Source organism: Xyrauchen texanus, chromosome 1 (assembly GCF_025860055.1).
Source record: "Xyrauchen texanus isolate HMW12.3.18 chromosome 1, RBS_HiC_50CHRs, whole genome shotgun sequence".
Classification (NCBI taxonomy): Eukaryota; Metazoa; Chordata; class Actinopteri; order Cypriniformes; family Catostomidae; genus Xyrauchen; species Xyrauchen texanus.
Genome location: NC_068276.1, coordinates 20,526,984 through 20,552,535, shown reverse-complemented (window position 1 = coordinate 20,552,535; position 25,552 = coordinate 20,526,984). Strand labels below are relative to the sequence as shown.

Below are 25,552 nucleotides of genomic sequence, written 5' to 3'. Positions count from 1 at the left end.
TTTTCTCTTTATATATTCTCCCTGGGTTCCATTTTTAGGAAATATAATATTTCCTATCATTGGTACGTTGACGACTCACAATTTTATTGACAAGTTAGACCTGACAGTAGCTGAGGCTCTCTTTAATTGTCTCGAGGACATTTAAATATTGGATGACAAAATATTTATTCAGTTAAATGATAGTAAAACAAAATTATTATTTTAGGCTCTCCCAAGCCCTCCCCAGCTCTTGAAGCCTGGTTAGGTTCTTTCCTCTATCATACACAAGCATGTTAAAACTCTCTGTGTCATTCTGGACACATTTGTACTTTTCGATAAAAAAAATGTATGTGCTGTTGTCAAGGGAAGTTTCTTTCATTTAAGGTCTATTGTAAAATGAAAATAGTTTCTTTCAAGTAAAGATCTGGAAACCATGATCCAGGCACTACTTACATCATGGCTAGACTACTGTAATTCTCTGTATATTGGTTTACCTAAAACTACTCTATCTGGTTGTCATATGGTGCAAAATGCTGCAGCTGAATTTAAAATTTTTCACCTGTACTGGCGTATCTTCACTGGCTTCCTGGTAAATTTAGAATTGATTTTAAAGTTCTCATCTATGTGTTTAAGGCCCTCTCTGGTATTGCACAGTACACAGTACATTAGGGACCTTCTTCATCCATACTCTCCTACCAGAATGCTCAGATCTTGTAATCAGCTTCTTCTGTATGTCCCCCTTTGCCATTGTAAAACATAGGGTGATCGAGCCTTTTCTGTTGTTGCCCCCAAACTCAGGAACAGTCTCCCCTTTCACCTGAGGTCTGCTCCTTCTCTAGTTGTTTTTAAATCTTCAATCTTTTTGTTTTATTGGACTGTACAGCACTTTGGATCAACAGATGTTGTTTTTTATAAATACATTTTGACTGGACTTGACTTGAATGACAGTACACCAAAAATAAAGAAGCACAATATTATCGTATTGGACTAGCTAGCTAACGATGGACGGACAGACAGATTTAGATTTAAATATGTAACTGTGAGATTCTCGTTTGTATAATTTCCACACCAAGAGGTACTAAAACCTTGCCCACAGATTCAAGCCTGGGGCATCAACTAGGTTGACCATACGTCCTCTTTTTCCCGGACATGTCCTCTTTTTCGGACCTTAAAAATGCATCCAGCCAGGATTTCTAAAATGCGAAAATGTCCGGGATTCGACTGTAGTTGCATTATGATGTGCATCTGGCTAATACTTTATTGTGAGTGTGCGCATGTTTGCATTGCATTAAACCCTCTTTGTAAGTCCCGCCTTCTCGCACACCAATTGGTCGATTATAAGAGGCTTGCAGCAACTATTGGCCAAATTCCTGCCTGTCAATCTCTCCGCGAACGCACGAAGCACTGTTGTGTTCAGCATTAAACAGATGCTTGACAGTAGCAGCAAATGACAGCTGAGTGGAAACAATGCCCAAAAAAAGTGCAAATTTACAGATGATATGCGCAAAAAATTCCCATGCTTTCGTCCAGGTCGAGATCCGTAGGAAGCAGAATGTACAACATGTAAAGCTCCACTTATGTGTCAGTTGCTAATAAAGATGCAAGTGATTTAGAAGCACACATTAGCTCTGCGAAGCATAAAAGGTCAGCAAAAGGTGAAAGTTCATCAGGTAAATTAACGGACTACTTTTTCTGACCAGGTAAAATTATCACATTGCTACATTTTCCAAGGCCATTCAAAATAATAGTAATAGTAAATGAATGTACACTAATGGCATCAACTATTTTATTTTAGTACATGGACATTCAAAAGAATGTTGGAAATTGTTATTTATTTATATACATGTTACATGTTATGTTATGCTAATAGTGTCTTTTTCACTGTATTAAAGTTTGCATTCATTGTAACACTGTTTTGAACACTTTACCCCCCCGCCCCGCACACACACACACACACACACACACACACACACACACACACACACACACACACAAAAAGGTGTCCTCTTTTTGGAAAACCAGAATATGGTCACCCTACATCAACTGCACTCAATACCCACTTTGTCTCTGATGTTTAGGTGTGTGAACCCGTGTCACAGATCTCTCATTTTGATTCACAAGTAATGATTTTCATCAAGAGATTTTGCATTTCATGTTCCTCCACAATTTCTAATGGCTACACTTCAGAAGTGATTTCATAGTGTAGTGTGTTCTAGGGTCCCTGCCATCTGTGTTTATCTGCGAACCAGTTAAATAGAACAGAGTCTATAGATAGGGTCCTGTTTCATAGACACTGCTGAGATGACCTTTTCATGATCGTGCCATTGTCACGCATGTTCTGGGAGAAAATGAAGATTCACTTTAAATGGGCTTATATTCAGAGAGAGATTATAGATAGACCAGAACAATTTTTTTTTTTATCTCAAACATGTTCTACCGACAAATTGTCCCCATAATGTGAAAAAAATTCAGGCTTTACTATCCTTATGGGGACATTTGGTCCCCACAAAGTGATAAATACATGCTCACACACACGCACACAAGCGCGCGCACACAATTTCTGGATAAACATCATAAAGTCTGTGTAGTATATCACTGGGTAATATTTCACTCCAAAATAAGAATAATCATCACCTTCATGATAATTAAGCACATTCAACTGTAATTTGTAATTACTGTAATGACAAAGAAAAACAATGATATATTGCTTAAAATGTGGAGCATTTATACATCATGGTAGTGTTATTATTCTTCAGTTACAATGATTAATAAAAAGGCAAAAAGCTGCAGGATGAGTGCTGTAGGTAATCATAGGATTTAGGGCCATATAGCATGATTGCGAGTGTGATATTGCTTATAAACAACATTTCAATGAACAAGCAAATAAAAATAAATTAGGAAAAACTGAGTACAGTCATAAAAATACATTTGTGCATGGAACTACATTCTTACACGACCGATCAGAATCTGCCGTTGCTGATTCAAAACAAATGATGCATTCAAGCCTTCATTAGTAATTAAAAAGAAATAGTGTATGGCTTTTGCTGTTTCGAACAAGTTATTAGATAAACAAGGATGGATGGATGTGTGTGTGTGTGTGTGTGTGTGTGTGTGTGTGTGTGTGTGTGTGTGTGTGTGTGTGTGTGTAGTGAGAGAGAGAGAGAGAGAGAGAGAGAGAGAGAGAGATGGAACGTGAGTGATCACATGTTGCCACACCCAAGCAGAGATGCTGTCAGCTTTCTGAAGGTCAGCTTTCTCAGTGGGAAAATAGCCATCCAAGTAGGGGTATTCCTTATGAAGCCATTTCAACGGGTTATTGACGCTCGCACGCGCATTAGATTAAAGCCACGCGAGGAAAAAGGAAGAACTCGCGCACATTATTGACACTTGCGCACAGTAGTTCATTGCCGCACGAGGAAACGGGAAGATCCCCTGCGTGCATGACATCTCCTGCATGCGCAATACAAGATCTCGCACTCGAAGACATGCCCGACAGCACACGCAAGACAATTCCACAATCTCCCGCTCTATCTATCCTCATCTGCTGCTTTAGCTCACTCAGACACTTTTATTTTTGGAAGTCGTGGAGTGGGCTTTCCTCTTTTGATTGTACACTAAAATGTCATGGTTTACTTACCCTTTTCCAGAAGTGTTTCTTTTTTTTATTTTTTATGTATGAGCATCAACAGAAAGGCAGTCATACCTGAAAGATTTACAAACAAAGACTGAGATTATAATTCAGTTTACACATCACATTCTCCACAACATACCAAACAATATATTACAAAAAATAAGTAAATAAGTAAAATAAACAAAAATAAAAATAAAGTAGGGGAGTAGGAGAAACCAATCATTCATCAAAGAATAAAAATATTTTGCTTTGGGACTTTTCATCCCACTCAATATCTCTATTATATCTGTTGCAAAAAATTACCTCACAGCTGTCATTAGTAAGACTAATTTGCATTACATTGTGGTAATGTATGTAAAAAGTAAGTGAGACACTGAATATCTTTAAACTAAATGGTCAATAGAGGATGCTCAACACGGTATTCCTTCACTGAAAACATTTGCATATTAAATAAATAAAATCCCTATCTTCATCTCTAATGAACAAATGTAGTGATTTAACACAAACAACAAAATACATTTTGTTGCCATCGTAGAAGTAAAAGTTTTTAAAAGTCAAAAAGGTAATTCAACAAAGTCTCAACTTAAGCCCTTATCTTGCTCAGCTGACAGTTTCTTTCCATACCAACAAGTGCCGGAATGGCTAATTGGGAGGTCTGGGAGAATTCTTTGTAGATCACAAAAAAAAATGGGCCGGCAGGTCCGCATATTGATTAATAAACGTTCAGTCATGTGTCGCAACCATCGACAGTAGCCAACCATCCGTGTCATGGTGTAAGTGATCAGAATTGCATTCCTTTTATAGCGAATGCAGTCTCTGCCGTAGTTTATCATCTGACATCCAAACAAATGAGAAAGTGGGCTGTGAGAGACAAAACATTGGCTGTTGCGCCATCACACGAAAGCTTCCCTAGACAGCGGGGGAAGGATCACGGAAGGTCCAGCGAGAACTGATACCATTACCTGAATGAATAAAAGTGCTTCAGTTAGCAGATCATCACAAGTTCAATACTGAATGTAGTCTCACAATCTCAATCAGTTAATCTCTGAAATCCTAATTCCTTGCAGTGCAGAATGACAATAACAATATTCTTTATTGTCACAAAATAAAAGAATACTTCAAGTGAATAAATACAGATGCAAACGCATGACACGGTACAAAAATAAGGGGACTTTAAAGCTGTCAAAAGATTAAACTCAACTAAACAAACTGTGCAGAGTGCCTTCAATATTGTATCAATCTTTTTAAAGAGACAGTAACCTTATTGCCGGTGTCCATAATATTTAAATTCCTAGTACACGAAAAGTACAGATTGTTTCTTTTAATACTTTGGCACTCTTATTGTTGGAGTTTTTCTTTTTTTTTTTTTTTAATGGCATGTACAATTTTAAGACATTCATTCAAACTTCAGAAAGTTTCTTGAGCATTTAATTGCTGCACATATTTTTACTGGATCTGTTGCTAATGTAGCATGGGTTAAAAACCTGCTTGCATTATTGAGCCATGTCACATTGTTGTCCTTTCATCTGTTTGCGCCTATCAACGCATTTTTAGATAGTTTGTCTCTGTGTGCTGGCTGCCAGGAATGTGGTTGTCCTCCAGGTATGTGGTTTTAATTGCTAAAAAAATCTGTTAGATTAGAGCCTATGTTGTGCCCGATAACTCACGCTTCTGTTTACATTCCAGCTTGATTCGTACAACTCGCATGACATCAGAAAAAGCCTGTTGCATAAAACAAGCTCACAGTTGTCAATATGGGAAAAGTAAGACACTGAACCAGAACCTTTCTAATAGAGGAGCCTCCAAGCTTAGCCTAAAATAGCATAACGTGCACACTCCCATAGACATTCTGGGGTGGTACACTGGCGAGAAGACAAGAAGCCGTTCTTTTTGAATGGATGTCTATGGAGAAGATGCTTCAGTACCCTGAATAAACTGCTTTTGTGAGGAAACAGCTCATCATTAAATGAATTAACCGATTTTCAGCTGATCTTCAACATGTTTTACAATAAACAATCCTTTTGGAATGAACTATGTGTGGAGATTACAATGATAAAATTGCTGTTTTATAAGAGAAGTTACTGACAATTTTGTCTTTACTAGCTTTACTATCTGTTATGCTCTCTCCTATGATAGAGCTGCAGAGGATGTTATCTCAATATACAGTATATAAAAGAATCTATGCACCGAACAGCTTAAAAAATGGCCAACAGTGGGCAGTCAACACAGTTTTCCGATGCTGAAAATATTTGCCAGTTAGAAGAATATAATGATTCAAAATTTATTTTAATGAACAAATATAGTGATTGTAACCCATATAATCAAAACATTTTGCTTTTAGAATTTCTACAAAGTCTCAACTGAAGCCCCCACTTGCTCAGCTGAAAGTTATTTTACATGGCAATATAGAATGTAAGCAAAAGTTATACATAGGGCAAAAGCCATGCAAATAGACATCAAGTGTTCACAAAGAACTTTGTTTTTTATTGCTATATTGTCAGACGACGCATGACATGATGCACATCTGACTTGCACCTTTGATGCTCTGCCATTGTTCTAAAGCACTGTTGACAACCTGCATAACCTGCTCTAAATATTGAATAATTTCATGCACATGCTGTGTGCACATTTTTACATTGCATTTTATGTTTATTGTTATCAATTATACATTTCTTGTAAAATAACTAGGGCTGTCGATTTAACGACAGAAATAAAAATAAAATGAACGCCATTAATCGCATGCCCACGGACCATTATAAGGAAGATTCCTGAGAAATGCAAGCTTGCAGTACCACCTGTTTACTCCAGAGGGCAGTAAGTGAAATTTCAGCTCTATGAGCAATGCACAGTTTATACAGTGAAGAAAACACTTCATTAGGCAGAACAACACAGACATGCGTTACGTTCTTGCGTTCAAAAGACTCGAAGAAGCGCAAATGTGATCTAAGGGATCTCAAGATGTGTTTAAAGATATTTCACATGCACGGGGGTGGCCCTGATCCCGACACGCTGCAGGAACTGCGCTCAGCGACCGACCTCGATGAAGGTCACAGCGCAGGCGCTCGGGAAGGCAATGGCCACGCTTGTGGTCCAAGAGCATCAACAATGGTTGAACATGGTTGAGATGAGTGAAGCAGACAAGACTCGCTTCCTCAATGCTCCTGTCTCCCAGTTTGGCCTCTTCGGCGACACCGTCGAGGAATTTGCCCAGCAGTTCTCCATGGTGAAGAAACAGACGGAGGCCATCTCTCACATCATGCCCCGTCTGATCGCCGAGGGTGTCCTCCCGCGGCCAGGAAACCTTCTGCTCCACCTCAACCCGGGCCCAGCTCCGCCTCAACCTGGGCCCATGTCATCAGCAATCCAGTTCTATATTATAAATCAGTGGGTGCCTCTCGTGCAAAAATACACACATATAAATCTTCTCCATGGGGATAAAAAGGTAAACGACGTGAATTTGCACTTAACACACATCCACACAAACACAATCACAAAACAGAGGGAGAATGTTCCTTGGGGTCTGCACAGATCATTGGTTTGTGATTGAAGTTATCCATCTCTTCAGTGACAGACAGAGGTCAGAGATCTGGAGAATGGCTGTCTGAATCCACACAGTGGTATGCCTCAGTCGTGGTTTAAGTTTGGTTGTGAAACATCAGAGTGACAGACCCAGTTTAGCTGACAGGCAGCATGTGCTTGTTTTGTAGTATCACGTAGATGTGATAGCTCAACTTTGTTTCTCTGGAAACCAGCCCACTGTGTAAAAATGGTTCGATTTCTGGCCAGCAACATATAAATAACTAAACTAAATAAAAGTAACGAGTATTAAATTAAAACTATATTGCCATTAATACACAAGCATGTCTGAGATCTCTGAGATGGAATGAGGCCTCAGGGAATGGGGATGAAATTAGGTGCAACATCATAAAAAGGGTCTTCAACAAAACAAATTTGGCACTGTGTGCAGAACATTTTGATCAACTGAGTTAGATGACTGCCACTGTTGTTGGTAAAGCAGAAAATGTCCTGGTTATTCCCTGATGGAGGGAATGAGACGTTGTGTCGATGTAGTGACACTAGGGGTTACTCTTGATAAAAGGCCAGTGGGAATTGGTGAGTGGTATTTACATGCCCTTCCCCAGGACATACGGGTATAAAAGGAGAGGGCGTGCATACCACTCATTAGGTTTTGTGCTGAGGAGCCGAGAATAAGGTCCAGACCATTTCAGCGGGTAGTTCAGCTTTGTGGCAGGAGGGAGACAACGTACAAAAGTAACCTCCCCTGATGCTAGTATGAGTGTCGAACAGCCCTTTTCGGGATGAGTCGACTACCCAAAATGATAGGGACAGGCTTTTCCTAGTCATGCCTCTTTTCCCTCTTTTTTCTTTTTCTCCCCAGAAAAAGAGAATTTGCTAACCGACCGGGATGTCAGTATCCACGTTGGGGGAGGTGTCACTCCCAAGGGGAAGACACGAAGACACAGCGGAGACCACATCCCACCCAGAGAGTGGGGGGCATTAAGTGGAAAGTCCAGTCGGAAGTATGTCATGTGGAGAAGTCCCATGGTAGGTCCTTCCCAATGGGGGAGGAAGCCCTATGAGAACGGAGACTGGGGTAGGAGAGGGCTCTACCAACAGGGAAATGTTTTTCAGCAGAATATATGTCGTAAGCGGTTTCTTATGAGGAACCAGCTCATGCGGAGCACCTGTCTCAGTACGGGGCATAGTTAGCACAAGCACTGGGCTGGCAGTGAATTTCTCTGTGAACTCATCTGCCGCAGGGCTAGGAGGAAATCAACCAGGGAATACATCTGTGAACACTGCTGGGAATCAACAATGCACCTCAGCTCAAGGGAGGTGAATGATTTACCCGTTTGTTCCTGCCAAGACACGGGAAGACCAGCTCAATCCGGAGATTGTAGAATCTCTCAAAGATGTTGGGTGTAGCCCAGCCCGCTGCTCTGCAAATGTCAGCTAGAGAGGCACCACTGGTCAGATCCCAGGAGGCCGCCATGCTCCTGGTGGAATGGGCTCGTAGAAATTGAGTCTGGTAGGCGACAGCTATGGCATCGATGATCCAGTGGGCGATTCTCTGTTTAGAGACAGCGCTTCCTTTCCGCTGTCCACCAAAGCAGACAAAGAGCTGCTCAGAGATCCTAAAGCTCTGCATGCGATCCAAATAGATTTGTAAAGCGCACATCGGACACAGAAACACTAAGGCTGGGTCTGCCGCCTCCTGAGGCAGCACTTACAGGTTCACCACTTGGTACCTGAAAGGGGTCGTGCGAACCAAGGGCACATAGCCTGGTTGGGGTCTCAGGATCAAGTGAGAGTAGCCTGGACCGAACTCCAGGCACGTTTCGCTGACACAGAATGTTTGCATGTCCCCTACCTTCTTGATGGAGGTGAGCGCCGTCAAGAGGGCAGTCTTCAAGGAGAGTGCCTTAAGCTCTACTGACTCTAAGGGCTCAAGGGGAGCCCCACACAGGACTTGCAGGACTACAGAAAGGTCCCATGAGGGAACGAGGTGCAGTCTGGAGGGATTCAACCTCCTAGCGCCTCTCAGGAACCTGATAATCAGGTGGAGGGGACAGCCGTCCCTCCAACCTCTCCTGCAGAATGGAAAGCACTGAGCCGACTGAGCATCTCTGGGGGTCTTCGTATTAGGAAGGGGCCTTGTAGAGGGGGCCCTAGCCTGAGTAATGGTGTCTACCACGGCAGGTGGTAGGCCACTGAGGTCTTCTGCGTCCCGTCCAAGGGCCAGACATGGAGGTTCCAGAGGTCTGTCGTGGATGCCAGATGGTTCTTCTTCAGGGGACTTTGCCAGGGAGGGGCTGACGCCAGGAGCTTGAGGTCCGAGAACCAAGTCTGGGTGGGCCAGTAGGGAGCCATAAGGGTGACCTGCTCCTTGTTCTCCCTGACCTTGCACAGGGTCTGTGCCAGCTGTGTGCCAGCGTATCTATGCCAAGGGGGACCTCGGCCAGGGCATACCAGAGCAGGCAATGGGAGGATTCCGGGGAGGCGAACAGGTCTACCTGTGCCTGCCCGTCTCAACTCCAAATTAGCTGAACCACCTGAGGGTGGAGTCTCCACTCTCCCTTGCGGGCAACCTATCGTGACAGTGCATCCACCGTGGTGTTGATGACGCCCGGGATATGAGTGGCTCGCAGCGATTTGAGGTGCTGCTGACTCCAAAGGAGGAGACGGCGGGCGAGTTGTGACATGCGAGGGGAGCAAAACCCGCCTTGGTGGTTGATGTATGCCACCGCCACCGTGTTGTGCAAACGTAGCCACGGACACATCTAGGGGCCAGTGGCCACAGTGGCTGTTGCATGTAGCACCCCAGCCTGTCTTGGACACATCAGTGGTGACATGACGTGCCTGGAGACGTGTTCTTGGGGAACCCTTGCCCGTAGAAATGTGAGGTCATTCCAAGGGCTGGAGAGTCGGTGACAGATCGGTGTGATGGCCGCGCGATGTGTGCCATGGCACCATGTCCATCTCGGGGCTCGAGTCCTAATCCCACTGCCGAGGACGCCATATGCCCCAGAAGCCACTGAAATAGTTTCAGTGGGAACGCGGGCTTCTGTCTGAATGCCTACTGACAGGACAGCACCGACTGGGCTGGCTCCCAAGAGTGAGCTAGGATTAGCCAGTCGTCGAGGTAGTTTAGAATATGTACTGAGTCGGATGGTCTGGATCAGCCATTGCGACGGGTTGTGAAGCGTGAGCCATGCGTCCAAACTCTGGGCGAGGGGGACCAGGGGAACAATTTCATAGGACATTCCAGGGGGTGGGAACTCACAGCAGAGTCAGGGAGGTCACATTGACGGGGTTTGAGCCCTGTGGCGGTGCTGAGTTGAGAAACATTAAAGCACTTAACTGACCCCTGATACTCACCGGCAGATCGGTTGAGGAGGTGGGAGGAGGTAGAAGGACCGAGGCAGGGAGATGCTGGGGTGGCTTGCTTTCTTAGGAAAAACATTGTGCAACCGCAACGTTGCCATGGTCATGTCCAGGCACGCCCAGGCACGAAAGACAGCGATCGTGGCCGTCAGAGGACGAGAGGTATTGACCGCAACCAGGAATAACACACAATCAAAAACCCATCTTTAAAAAGACGCATCTTCAAAAAGACATTCTGATTTTAGAATATACACTTTTTGGAGGGAAAATACTCTTTTAGAATACACTCTAAGTGATCTGCTGAAGCACCCAGACTCTGCAGTGCACCTGTGCAGAGAGGAGAGAAAGCCGCTGTAATGCGCGTAAGGATCCAGCAGAGGTTAGGAATGGAAATCGCTTAACTCAGCTTGAACCATCGACCGTTCGGCTCCGAAGAGAAAATCTAATGAGCAGTATGCACGCCCCCTCATATTATACTCGTATGTCTGGGGGAGGGGCATGCAAATACCACTCGCCAATTCCCATTGGCCTTTTATCAAAGATCAGAGGCATCTCGGGCTCTCAAGAGTGACCCCTAGTGTCACTACATCAACCCAATGTCAAGTGAGTGACAGATAGGGAACTGCTCTATAAAATGTGGAAGTAGAAAGAGGAAGAAATGTGTTAATTCACATTAAAGATATTCATTTGGAAGAGACAGAGTGCACAGAACTATTTAAATTATTTAAACATTTGGCGCACACATACACACAAGGAGAAAACAAATACTCTCATTTATACCTCTTTAAATATGCATATCCCATTTATAGTCTCTTTAGTCAATCAGTTTCAGCAAAGAAGAAGAAATAACAAAGACACTACACTTCAATGTCATCTCCAACCACACTGTCTTTTCATATCGTAAATCTGTCTCATATGTCTCAAAAGATTTATTCTGCATAAAACTGACCTGATTTGATTTTGGTTTGTGATTGTCTCTATGATGGAGGTAATTTCTAATGACCTGAGACCTGAGACCAGTGGCATGCCATGGTCTCATTTCTCATGGGATGATTAATGCTAACATGTTTGAATTAAGATGTAAAGTATTGAGTCTGAGATTAAGATCTCTCTCTTTTACACAGTAAAATGTATTGTGCAATTCATATTTTCTGCTCATGATTAGGATCATGGAATCTTGGATCATAGTACAGACTGGATCTTAGCTGCAGGTTTCTAGCCACTTTGCAACCTTGTTTAATATTTTCAGGCAATATTTTTACTTGAAGTTTGATGTAATCTTGTACCAGCTTTGAAGTTTTTCCTGTGAAGAAATCCGAACCCACACTTCAAAGTAAGAAAAAGAAAAGGCAAAACTCCAAGGGTAATAGTTACAGGCAAGTGACTTACACAGTCACAAGATAGGGGTCAGCGAACCTCTTACAAGAAGGAATTTAAAGAACAACAATAGAAATTGCAAGAAAAATAAAAGCCATATAAACCCTTAATTGAAAAACAACAACAACCACAAAAGAAAAAAGATTCCTTTTTCTCAGTAATGTTACTTGTTTATTATTTTTGGTCAGACAATCATAGCTGTGATCCATGATTTTACCATCATCTAAGATATACATTTTATATCATAAAACCTTTAAATGATCTACCATCAATATATAGGTTTCCTATGGTAGGTCTTCTTTACAGTAATATGTATTATGTGGCCTGGAAGCTGTGGAATTTTATCATGAAGAATTTTGGATTTGCATCTCTATTTTTTTGGTTTCTGTTACTTCCAAAAGTTTATCTACATTGAAATTAACTTAATTCAGCCGAATTGACAGGACTAAATAAACTAGCTCTTCCAGCAACTTTGTTTAAACTCCATTAAAATAACATGATGTGTAAGAATAATTTTATTCTGTCCGTCTTTGCAGTACACACCCAATCTTCTGCTTCTGAAATAAATCTTATTGGGCCACATAGAGTTTGGTAAAGATTTGAGACTTTCCCGGGTCTTTCTGAAGACACTCAAACCAGTCTCTCATGTACACTAAAAAACAATACATGGGAACAAGTTCCTGGACACTGACTAGTCCAGCTCTCGACTCAATATACTGATTATTGGTGGTTTTCTATGGAAAATCCTTTGTTCTTAGACATGTCTCATCATAACAGGCAACCAGAAATAAAAGACATGTCCAGGATGCATTTCATTACACATCTGAGCACTGGCTCATTCATCAGTTTGACATTGCTAATCCCTTTTGGTCACATTACAGAAATATATGTGGTTTGATGGCCAGTGGGAAGGGACCACCAAAAACGGAGTTCAAAAAAATAGATTTACTGCTGCCACATGACAAAACGTCAAAGCAGAGCCTATGTGTACGATGTGGGAATATGTTTCATGTTCCACTGTTAAAGTTTTTGAAATTATCGCTTGAATGACAGTCTGCAATGTCTGACACATTCTTTCCAGATTTCCTGAAACCTGTGTCTGTGTGCTATTCACATATGAATACCCTAACACACACACACACACACACACACACACACACACACACACACACACACACACACACACACTCATGTAGTGTTTCCATGTTTTATGGGGACTTTCCATAGACATAATGGTTTTTATACTGTACAAACTTTATATTCTATCCCCTAAACCTAACCCTACCCCTAAACCTAACCCTCACAGAAAACTTTCTGCATTTTTACATTTTCAAAAAACATAATTTAGTATGATTTATAAGCTGTTTTCCTCATGGGGACCGACAAAATGACCCCACAAGGTCAAAAATTTCGGGTTTTACTATCCTTATGGGGACATTTGGTCCCCACAAAGTGATAAATACACACATACGCATGCGCACACACACAGACACCACACACACACACAATTATATGCAATTAATGTACCCACAAAGTGTAAAAGCAAAGTGGTGAGAAAACAAGATGACTTCAGATGTTAATGGAGAAACACAAAGACCTACAAATGATGATGGCTATTGACTTTAATTATGGACTTCACTATTTAGTAGACTTGTTCATAAAAGACCATTTCAGAATGTCATGCTCAAAATTACAATTATAGACCCCTTACTGGACCCACAGTAATATACATAAGGGGTTCAAACAGATTAGTGTTGGACTAACTTTGCAAAAACCTTTGGCATGCCATTCCACATACTAATATCAGAATTGTTCAGGCCAAGATCACTCACCTCACCTAAGATCCTAAGAAAAGGCATTATTGTCTCACAGAGCTAATCTTTTTTGGCATAAATTCAACTTTGCCGTTATGATTTTACAGACACAACTCAGAAAACTAAGTGGAATACACCATTATGCTGGATATATTTTACTTGCAATTAAAGGAATAGTTCACCCAGAAATGAAAATACTGCAATACTCAGTACTTACTCACTCATAAAAAGTAATTAGGGCTGTCAATCAATTACAATTTTTAATGGCATTAATTACATGGTGTCCCTATTAATTAATCTCGATTAATCGCATATACAAATATTTGCTGAGATAGCCCCTCATATAACAATAATTCAATATAAGAACTTAACGCATGTTTGTGTGGCATGTGTGAATGGTCAGACTGAACTAATAGTGAAATCAGAAACAGTAGGGTGGTTAAACACATTGGAGCCAATGCAAACATGTCTGATAGGAGATGGCCCATATCATTGAGTCAGCAGAATGTTGCTGATCTTAGGGTATCGGAATTATCGTGAACAACATTCTGAACTCCAGTGTTATCATGTTGGAATGGTAGCAAAACAGAAAAAAGACGGAAAGATGTTGCATGTGTAAAAGCATATGTGGTACATTTACCAGTAAAGGCAATCCAACAATTTTTCTGCATCTTTTCAGTTTTCATGTGTGAAAATTGATAATCTATGACATAAAGTGAATCATCAGTTATGCAGAGACAATCACTGGCAAATTCATGGTGTACAGTCTTCAGCAAGATAAGAGACCATATTGAATTTTATGCAAATGAAAACGACATTCAATACAATGCTCTGAAATGTTTTTTGTGTGTATCTCACACTAAATTGTTACTACATTTATCTAACATAAAACAAAGGCAATCTGAGTAAACACAAAATATGTTTTATAAATAATGATGTTATTTCTTGAAACAATAAAGTTATCCAATACCAACTGGGCCCTTATTAAAAATTATTTGCACCCTTAGTTACTAAATCCACAAATCTATGTAACTGCATTCATAATGGGGTTCAGCTGGACTAGATCAACAACAAAATAGAACTTTTTCAGCAGCATGAAGTTGGCTGAAAGGTCACACCCAGTAACACATTATGCCAAGTTCAAAAGAAATTCCATAAATTATGAGGAAACATATGATTGAAATACATCAGTCTGGGAAGGGTTACAAAGCTATTTCAAAGGCTCTGGGACTTCAAAGAACCACACTGAGAGCCATTATCTTCAAATGGAGAAAATTTGGCACAGTAGTGAACCTTCTAAGAAGTGACCGGCCTTCCAAAATTCTTCTATGAGCGCAGCAACAACTCATTCAGGAAGTCACAAAAAAGCCAAGGACATCATCCAAGGAACTGCAGGCCTCTCTTGCATCAATAAAGGCCATGACTCCGATATCAGAAAGACACTGGCCAATAATGCCATCCATGGAAGAGCGGTGAGGCGAAAACCACTGCTAACCCAGAAGAACATTGAGGCTCATCTGAATTTTGTCAACACGCACCATGATGATCTTCAAACCTTTTGGGAGAATGTTCTGTGAACTGATGATTCAAAAGTGGAACTGTTTGGAAGACAGGGGTCCCATTACATCTGGCATAAAACAAACACAGAATTACACAAAAACAATATCATACCTACGGTCAAGCATGGTGGTGATAGTGTGACGGTGTGGGGATGCTTTGCTGCATAAGGGCCAGGGCAGCTTGCAGTAATTGAGGGTAATATGAGTTCTGCTCTCTACCAGAAAATCCTAAAGGAGAACATCCGGTCATCAGTCCGTGAGTTGAAGCTCAAGTGCAACTGGATTATGCAGGAAGACCATGATCCAAAGCATAGGAGTAAGTCCACATCTGAATGGCTCAAAAGAAGCTAAATTAAAGTTTTGGAGTGGCCTAGTCAAAGTCCTGATTTGAAACCGATTGAGATGCTGTGGCAGGACCTTAACCCTTTCTAGCCGGAGCGTTCAAATTTGAGAACAATTATTCCCATGGTTCCTGTCTCAATATCTTCGCCGTCCAGTCACTGATTATATTTCTGAAAACTGCCAGATACTCATGACAACATAAGCTAAAAGAACATATGATTGGTTAAGGGTTACTGGGCGTGAATAATAAATGTATCGTCATTTGCGTCATCCTCCATTTGCCTGGGCGGAGCCAGAAGGGATATCCCGGGAGATTTACTCCAGTGTTGGACTTACTGCTTCAAATTGAAAACTGAGGCTACCTTTTGAGGTAGTTATTTAACATGTGTTGCCAATATTGTCTATTGAAAGTTAAAACATTTTAGTTACGAAGCATTTATTTGTAGGAGTAACGCTAGTTATTTCTAGAAAAAATGACATGACCGTCTGCGTTCATCGGACAGGCAACTAGCCTCTATTTTTAAGCAAATTTCTGTGAAACTTGATTTTAAAAACAAAAGGCTAGCAATATTATGTAAATTTTTAGCTAAATATCAATATCTTTCTTGGCCAATTTTGTTGCTTGTGGAAGATAGTCAAACCTTTTTAGTTACGGAGCATTTATTTTTAGTAGCGCTGCTAACTAGATTTTTCCTGGAAAAAACGTGACTGTCATTGGCGAGCCTCTTCTTTTTATATAAAGTTTTTTTTAAGTTTCTGTGAAACTAGCTAAATAAACATTAGCTAGCAATACTAAGTACATTTTTAACAAAATATCAATAACTTTTTTGCCAATATTGTTGCTTAAAGACAGAGAGCAGATCTTCTTTTTTTTTATGCTGTTCAGAATTTATTTTATAATTTTTTTAAGCTGTTCAGACCTGCCTGGAAACTGGCCTGCTAGTGAAAAGTTATCAAGCTTGTTGATTTAAAAAAAAAATGGTAGATATCTTTCTATAATTTAGCAGATAGCCTTACCCATCCATCGCACAGACATGATATGATTTGAGATTGTGTGTAGCTTCATATTCACAAGGAAAGTGTGAGAGGGCTGTCTGCGGTTGGACATTCTGGTTAGTCTGCAAGCCATTGGTGACTATTCAGAATACGGATTTGTGAAGGACACACTGCTGGCTACCAATTGTGAACTTTTTTCTGTTGTAGAGATGGATGGAGACTATGGCTCCCTGCTTTTGAGGGCATGAGCACACAAGAGGAAAATCTGCTGGACCAGGAACTACTGCATGAACACCCAGACCACGAGGAGATGGAGGATGAGATGGAACCTGATCCCCAGCCAAGACCATCAACTGTGTGTGTGTGTGTGTATATATGAATGTGTATGTATTGTTTGTTTCTTTTTCTTTGTTTCTATTCTCATATGACTGATACTCACAGTAACACTAACACTGTTACTCTTATTATTTTGGATATGGCTAGCCATTCTTGCACGTGTCCCAAGTCATCTAGAAAGCATAAACGCTTCCCTGACTCTGTTTCTTATTTCCTCGAACTCTGACATCGATTTACAGGCACCAAAACCTCTCCCTTTTAAACATAGCTGTCCATTCGGTATTGACTTAGGTAGCGTGCATCAGGCTGTGCGGTCAACCTCCAATATGATGTTGTGAGAAATTGACTTTTTCATGCTGTTTTTACTCAGGCTGTAGTTGTTGAGATATGCAACTTTACAAACCGTCAGGGGTGGGAGCTCGTCCTAAACTGTCCATCACATTCTAGCTACCAAGGAGCTTGGATGGAGGTGACCCCCAATTAATTTTACTAATTTCTTGGGTTGCTCATTTACATGGGGCTTTCAATTCTTCCTGATTACCATTGTCATTGGGGAACCAAGTCAATTCAGGGCTTGTGGGCAAGGGGATTTATGTCACACGACTGCTACAAAGCACTTTTAGCAGCTCTACATGTTGTAGACCCTACCACAGAGGATAATCAGGATCACCTTAGGAAGTTGCGTTATCTTATGGACCACCTCAAACAAAAATTCCAGCAGCTCTTTCAGCCTAACCAAAATCTCGCAATAGATGAATGTATGGTCAAGTCTAAAGCTTGTCAGGATTTAAACAATACATGAAGGGCAAGTCTACTCGGTGGGGTTTTAAATTATGGGTAATTGCAACATCAGACTCGGGGTATACTCTCGACTTTAATGTTTACACAGGTAGTCATGGTGGGTGTGTCACTGACTTGGCCACAAAAGTAGTTGAATCGTTACTGCAGCCATTCAAAGACCAGGGCCACAATTTTTGGTTTGACAACTTTTACACATCTCCAGCTCTTATGGTTAAGTTGTTAGAAATGGGAACTAATGCCTGTGGGACATGCAGGGTGAATCGAGAACTGTTTCCTGCATAATTGAAAGACATCAAAAGATGGGAACGCAAGACAGCTCGTGGGGATATGAGGTGGTGTAGAATTGAGGGGAATATACTTGTAATTCAGTGGAAGGACACGCGTGCAGTTACAAGCCTCTCAAATTACCACAATGCAAATGGCTCAACCGAAATTACTAGGTTTGTAAAAAATGATGGCAACTGGACAAAAGTAGTAGCCCTCAAGCCCACTGTCATTAGCGATTGTAACAAAAACATGGGCGGAATTGATAGGTCAGACCAAATGATAAAATATTACGACGTCCTACAAAAAACTGAAAAGTTGTGGAAGAATCTTTATTTTCCTCCTCATAGACATTGCCATCATCAATAGTTTCATATTTTTTAAGCAATGGCAACACATTCATGCGGCACAAGGGGATGAGCATAGACCGGTGAACTTAACCCAGATAGATTTCAAAGAAAACCTGGCTCATCAGCTGGGAGGAATCGATATTCACGCTAGTTTCCCTTTGCATATACTAAAGCCTGTAGTCCCTCCTTCGTCATCACTCCACACAGTCCATGTCCCTAAATTTGACGAGTCCTCTAAGAGATGTTGACTATGCTATTGGAAAAGTAGGGCTGAAAATAAAACTAAAGTAGCTTGTTGTGCACTGGAATGTAATGTCAAAAGAAGTTTTCAGTCTTGGCACTCAGCTGAGTGTGACCAGTTTCGTGAAGAGGCCTAGGTTTGGCTGTGTTTACTGGTGTTGTCGTCTTCCCCTCTATTCTCCCTCTCTTCTCTCCACAGGTATTGCAGTTGTAGAGTATTTATGAATTTATATATATTCTGTTCCTGCACTCTTTATTAAAAATGTATTTACTGTAGATAGTTCGAAAGTTTGCTTTTGTATGTTTTGCTGTTTAATTCGTGTGTAATTCTAATGTTCAAATTAAATAAAGTGTGTGTTTTACCGAACACATAAAATGCATATTTCAGTGTTTGTGACCTTCAATTTCAGATGCAATATCAGTTTATTATTACAGGTGCTCAAAAGGAGTATTTGAGGAGTGGTCATGTGAAATGTATCTTAACATTATAAATATTGGTTTTATTCAGTTTTCCCACTAATCACTAGAATGGTCATAACTTTTAAACAATAGATTATATTTATATTCTGTCTGCTATTCTATATTGCCAACAAAATTACGTATATTTCATACACTCTAAGTTTTCCTCTAGCTTATAATTAAAATGGATAAAAATGCAATTTTCTGATGAAGGCTGGAGAACATTTTTGTAAAAATTGCTATGAAATCTTATTGATTGTTACGTTTGAGCAGCGAGGCAGACGAGGAGATGCGGATCCAAATGCAGTTTAGACTTTTATTAAATGAACAAACGAATAAACAAAGGAAAAAAACCCACAAGGGGGAAACAAACTTAAACAGAGAAGCAGGGCAAACATAAACAGAGAACTAGGGCAGCAAACATTCATGCACACACATCAAACAACAACCGACAATGACTAAACAAAGAACCAGGGTTTAAATACACAAAGGAACAGACGAGGGAATGAGGGACACCTGGGGCAACAATCAGGGGAAAACCAATCATAAAAAGAAACTACAAAGGACTACAAAAACCAAACAGGAAACAGGAACTAAACTAAACTTCAACATAAAAGCACAGAAACAAAAGACAACAGTGAACATGACAGCATAAAAGAAACTACAAAGGACTACAAAAACCAAAACAGGAACTAAACTAAACTTCAAAATAACAGTACAAAAAACAAAAGACAACAGGGAACATAACATTGATAAAGGATGATTAACCTTAAATAATCATACATATATTTATATAATTTGAAAGCCCTAGTTCTTCTCTTCAATATGGTATATTATGTTCAGGTGTTTGATGTTATATAAATATGAATATAATATGAATTTGGATATGAATATCATATTCCTGCACAGAATGGAATTTTCTGAATTTTGGGCTCAGGCAGGAAAGGGTTGAATGGGCAGTTCATGCTCAAAAACCCTCCAATGTGGCTGATCTAAAGCTGTAATTTTTTGCTTCAATAAAATAAATATATATTTTAAAACTGTATTTTGTGTTTACTCAGATTGCCTTTGTATATGTTATATCTCGTTTAAAAGATTTAGTATAAAAAATAAACAAAAATAGAAGAAATCAGCAAGGGGGCAAATACTTTTTCACAGTGCTGTGTGTGGTACTGTTGTACTTTTATGTACCTGGGTGTCGATCGTTTAGCTGAAAAAGCAATTTTTTTAGTGGACAAAAAAATGCAGCACTGTTGCTCCCAAACAAATTTTAATAATATTTTTTTTTTTAGATCATGCTCGAAATGTTAACTCTTTCTTTGAGATTCATACAATCTTTTACTCATGCACCAGTTTTAATTTTGGGTGGTTCACGCATCATGTTGGTTTTTGACAATGGACAATGGTGTAAAGTGATCAATGGAAAGGAGGAGGCGAGAACCGGCTTATCAATATAAATAATATTTTAATGAGAAACTTAAAACAAAACATAAACACACACGACGGACATGTCCGCTAACGATCTCTCTCTCCCGCACGATCCCCTGCAGTCGACCTTTATACCTCGGAGGCTTGATTAGCCTAATACGGGACCGGGTGCGTAGGATCACGACCCGGCCGCGCCATCCGCCCTGCCACATTCCTCCCTCGTTCTCTCAGGCTGGGGAGCCCCCGGCCTGACGTACCCCCCCCCCCTTTCCCTGGGGAGGGCGCGCCTTCCGCGCTGTCTGCCGGCAGGTCATCCCCATCTACCTGGACGAGGGAGGGGACAAGGGGAGGGAAACAGAAATAATTAAAATGGGGGTACTTCCTGTAACAGTGTAGTACCCCCCCAAAAAATTGTAAAATTTAAAAGAGGATAAAGGCCAACGCAGAGTGACAGTGAGAGAGAGAGTGGAGAGAGAGATGAAAAAAAAAAAACTCTTACTCGCCAGTTCTCCGATACGCCGCAGCTTGTTCCTCGGCCACTCCTCCACCCTCTATCGGACAACAGCCGCGCCTCTCCGGGTGGATCTGAGGCAGTCCTCCAGCCCCTGGCGGACGGAACACCCCGCCGCGTTCTCGGGGAACAGAAGGGGTCTCCCCCGCCCTTGTCAGCGGTTCTCTCGCTCCAGGCGGTCAGCAGTGATCCCCCCCCGCTCGCGGTCGGCGGTCTTACACCCCGCCGCGTTTCAGCGGCTGGTAGGGAACTCCTCCACCCCTGGCAGCGGCTCTGACCGCTCCAGGCGGTCGGTTAGGAGCCCCTTCTCCCCTCGCGGTCGGCGGCCATCATCCTCTTCAGGCGGCTGGGCTCCTCATCCCCCGTCAGATGGCCGCGGCTGCTCTGTTGGGGTGGACGGTAGTGGCGGGAACCATATTACGGCGTATCCCTCCTCCTTCCCGGGTTTCGGCACCAGTGTAAAGGGATCAATGGAAAGGAGGAGGCGAGAACCGGCTTGACGATATAAATAATAGTTTAATGGTAAACTTAAAAGACAACATAAACACACATGACGGACATGTCCGCTAACGATCTCTCTCTCCCGCACGATACTCTGCAGTCGGCCTTTAAACCTCAGAGGCTTGATTAGCCTAATACGGGACCTGGTGCGTAGGATCACGACCCGGACCCGCCCTCCGCCCTGCCACACATGGGTTGAGACAGCACAACAGCTGTACATCTGCCCCTCACGGCCTTGTTATTATTTGTGTTAATTTCAGTACAATGTGTTCTTTGACTAAGGTCTACTGTGTGCTTATTGTGATCTTAAAATGATCAAATTCAATGTCAATGTAAAATTCCAAATATAAACTTACCTGACACATAAACTTCTGTTCTGGTGCATCATCTATCCCACAAAATGAATAAGAATTGCTGTATATGCCTTACAGTCACTGACACAAACGCCTACTGCAGAGAAAGATAAGGTGAAATATCGCTGTTAATCCACAGTTTCTCTCCTGTTCTCAGTGTCGCTTCTCTAGAGTTGTGGGTATACACTCAGTGATGCTCATCTGCATGCCGACAAGCAAATGACAGATTGTCAGAGAACTGTTCTGCCCATAATCCTCTGTGGGGCTGCTGGGCAAGGTGCGACTGTTGAATGACATTAAGGTGAGGAGGGACATCACAGAGTCAGTGAGGTGTTTGTGCATTTGTGCATGTGTGTGTGAACCCCCACAAAAGATAGAAAGAGCCAACCAGGATATCACAAAGTCTGATGGCAAAGTATGTTTATGTGTTTGTGTGATTTCTCTACAGACTCACTATTTGTTGCACAATCCAGTGTACAACAGGTTTAATCCAAACTGTTATGCAGCAATCCTAAAATTCAGTGTGTCTCTGAGACTGTGGTTTTCCTTTTTTACTCTACTCTGCCATCCGTAAGACAGAATGAATGTCGTCGACTGGACCTCAGCTCGCTGTACTGCTTCCTTTCGTGGTGCCGGGTGATGGCAATGGACCCCTTAGCCGTCCCTTTCGGTTGCCAGTTAACACAGTAACACAGATTAGTCGATTATCAAAATAATCGTTAGTTGTAGCCCTAAAGTGAAGAGAGGGCTGCTTCACGGTTTGTATCAATAATTAGTATTTGTTAGTAGAGTGTGTTTTACTCAGATATGTGAGGCTTTCCTGTACTCATCTTCAGAGCCGGCATTAGCTAAAGGCAATTGCTTAGATTTAATGCATTAATTCAGAGTGATTATATGGAGTGCCTATTTGCACCCCGGTGTGCCACACAGTGCAGCTGCTTGCACACAAATAGTCTGGTGGAACCACAGAAATATATGACAAACTAACCAGTTGATGTTGCTGCAGTGGGTTGGGGTGTAAAGATATGGTGTGAATGTGTAGTGTTATCCTATCAACTGCGGTTCAAATGTACATTTTGTCACACTCTTTTTCACACCTAGATTTCCTGTTTCCACCTTTAATATTTCCTTTAATACTAATTAAAATAATATATAAAAATAAATATAATTGTTGATTTCATTGCAGTGATTTGGTCACGGTGAATGTTGGGAAGTGCAAAGAAGGGTTTTATCCAGAGACAGCGTTTGTCGATCAGAATCGTTCCCACGTGCAATTATGGTTACTGTAGTGAAACCAAGGTTATTTTTCTAAGGTATGTTTAAGGTTAGGTTTAGGTGTAGGGGTTAATATAGTATAATACGCAAGGACCGCCTCCCTCATTTCCATGTTGCACACAGAAAAGTACAAATAAATACATGTATAAATAAATAAATATATATGGGAATTTATAAATATGGAAATAAATATATGTGGGAATCATTAAATATCAAAAATAAATTAACACATAAATAAAAATATATGCAAAATAAATGAATAAATAAAAAAAAAGGTTACAAATAAATTTAGAAAATAATCAAGGAATAAAGTCATACAATAATAAATTCAGGAATAAATGTAATTAAAAACGAATAATATTTGTTTTATCAAGACACTTATTACTTTAGTTATTTTTTTATTATTACATTTATTTATTTATGATTTTTGCAGGTTTGGGCCTCCATAAATGACCATACGTAAATTCTGTTATGAGGAATTTTCCTACAAGTGGGCAATTCAAGCTTGAGGTACACCTTCATGTTTTTGCAAGTCACAGTCAGCACAACTACAGCTGTACAGGCAACAAACCGAGAGCTATTTAAAAACAGAGATGTATTTTTCAAGTTTTAAACTACATTTAACTTCACACTGTGTCCTTAAAACATGTTGCTTATGGATAGAGACATTGAAAAACAGAAAAACATCACACGACACAACTACAAAGAGACGCGTCACAAAAACATCTGATGCATGTGTACATAAACAATAACAGCGCAGGTAAATGCAAGAATGTGTTCTGTTTAATTGACAGATTAACAAACTCAATTGCAAAGCGAATTACTGTTGACGGTAGGCCAGTTACAGGCTTATTTGCACTGTTAATAATAAGAATATAAAAAAACTATATTTTGACTTCTAATGCCACTTTTTGAAACATCCGATGCTGTACTCTGCCAAAATAATGACTATACATGATCTGAATTATATATATATATATATATATATATATATATATATATATATATATATATATATATATATATTGATACAACTGATCAAAAGTTTTGAAACACAGCAATTAATTTAGATTAATTTGATTAATTATTCTGCATTTTGTATAATTATTTTTGATTGATTGACAGCCTGTACATATTTGTACATATTTAAATTCCACTATTATTTGGAAAAATGTATGTTATAAAAAAAGCTATTTTTTTTTTTTAATTTTGAAACATATGTTGCATATACAGTATACTGTACATAAATATGTGCATTTTTATATAAGTGATAACCATACATTTGCTTATATATTATACTGTATATATGTTTTACCTACTGTATATTGCCAATAATCAGATTTCTGTATGTGGGGAAGCAACACACAGCATACAACTCACATTTACAAAACACATACATTTGATCAATGTACAAATGAGTACATAACTGATACAGACACAGGCAAAACAAGCCTTGATAAATGGCTTTTCAACAAGGGACAGAGACTGATCAAGATACAGAGTGACCCTCTTTATTCAATAATTTCTCTGATGGCTGGCTGCCTTCCTGTCCTTCATCCTGCCCTCTCTGTCTGTCTCATTCTCTCTCTCTCTACTTCACAGCATAAATGTAACCTCATATATACCCTAATGTCCTATTCCAAAGCCCTGAACTTTAGATGAGCAAAGCCTCCTGCCCTTGACAATGTTACTTCATTTACTCTGCACTGTTAGGATCTCTGATTCACACCAACCAACGCAATAGTGCACAATAGCTGGCACATAATAGTAAGTAGTGAGCAGTGATGTCACAGAGGACACACAGCATTTTAGATCTGTTGATGCCACCCCAGAGAGAATGTCAGCTCCCCACAAAGGCACAGATAGGAGATGTGGCAGTGTGTTGACCCCTTGTTTATCAATGCAGAGAAGAGGAAAGAAAGAGAAACCTTTAAGTGTGAGCATTAGACATTTAAAATAGCCTGCTTAGCTCAGTGAGTTCTGAAGCTGACTACCACCCCTGGAGTCGCGAGTTTGAATCCAGGGTGTGCTGAGTGACTCCAGCCAGGTCTCCTCAGCAACCAAATTGGCCCAGTTGCTAGGAAGGGTAGAGTCACATGGGGTAACCTCCTCGTGGTCGTGATTTGTGGTTCTCGCTCTCAATGGGGCACACAATGAGCCACGTGATTAGATGCGAGGATTGACTGTCTCAGAAGTAGAGGCAAATGAGTCTTGTCCTCCACCACCCGGATAGAGGTGAGTAACTGCGCCACCACAAGGACCTACTAAGTAGTGTGAATTGGGCATTCCAAAGTGGGGAGAAAAGGGGATCAAATTTTGTTACATATTTTTAAAATCAATAAATAATGAATGAATAATAACCAGAAACAATATTCATTTAATTAAATTACATGCTGCTTCATGTATATCAAGTAGCATATCTTCTCGAAC

The 25,552-nt window shown here is 40.7% G+C and overlaps 1 protein-coding gene across 1 annotated transcript in view; it reads right to left on the bottom strand.

Moving 5' to 3' along the window:
• LOC127647531 (5-hydroxytryptamine receptor 2C-like) overlaps positions 1–25,552 on the bottom strand; it is a 166,378-nt gene that overhangs the window by 125,665 nt on the left and 15,161 nt on the right. The window lies entirely within an intron of this gene.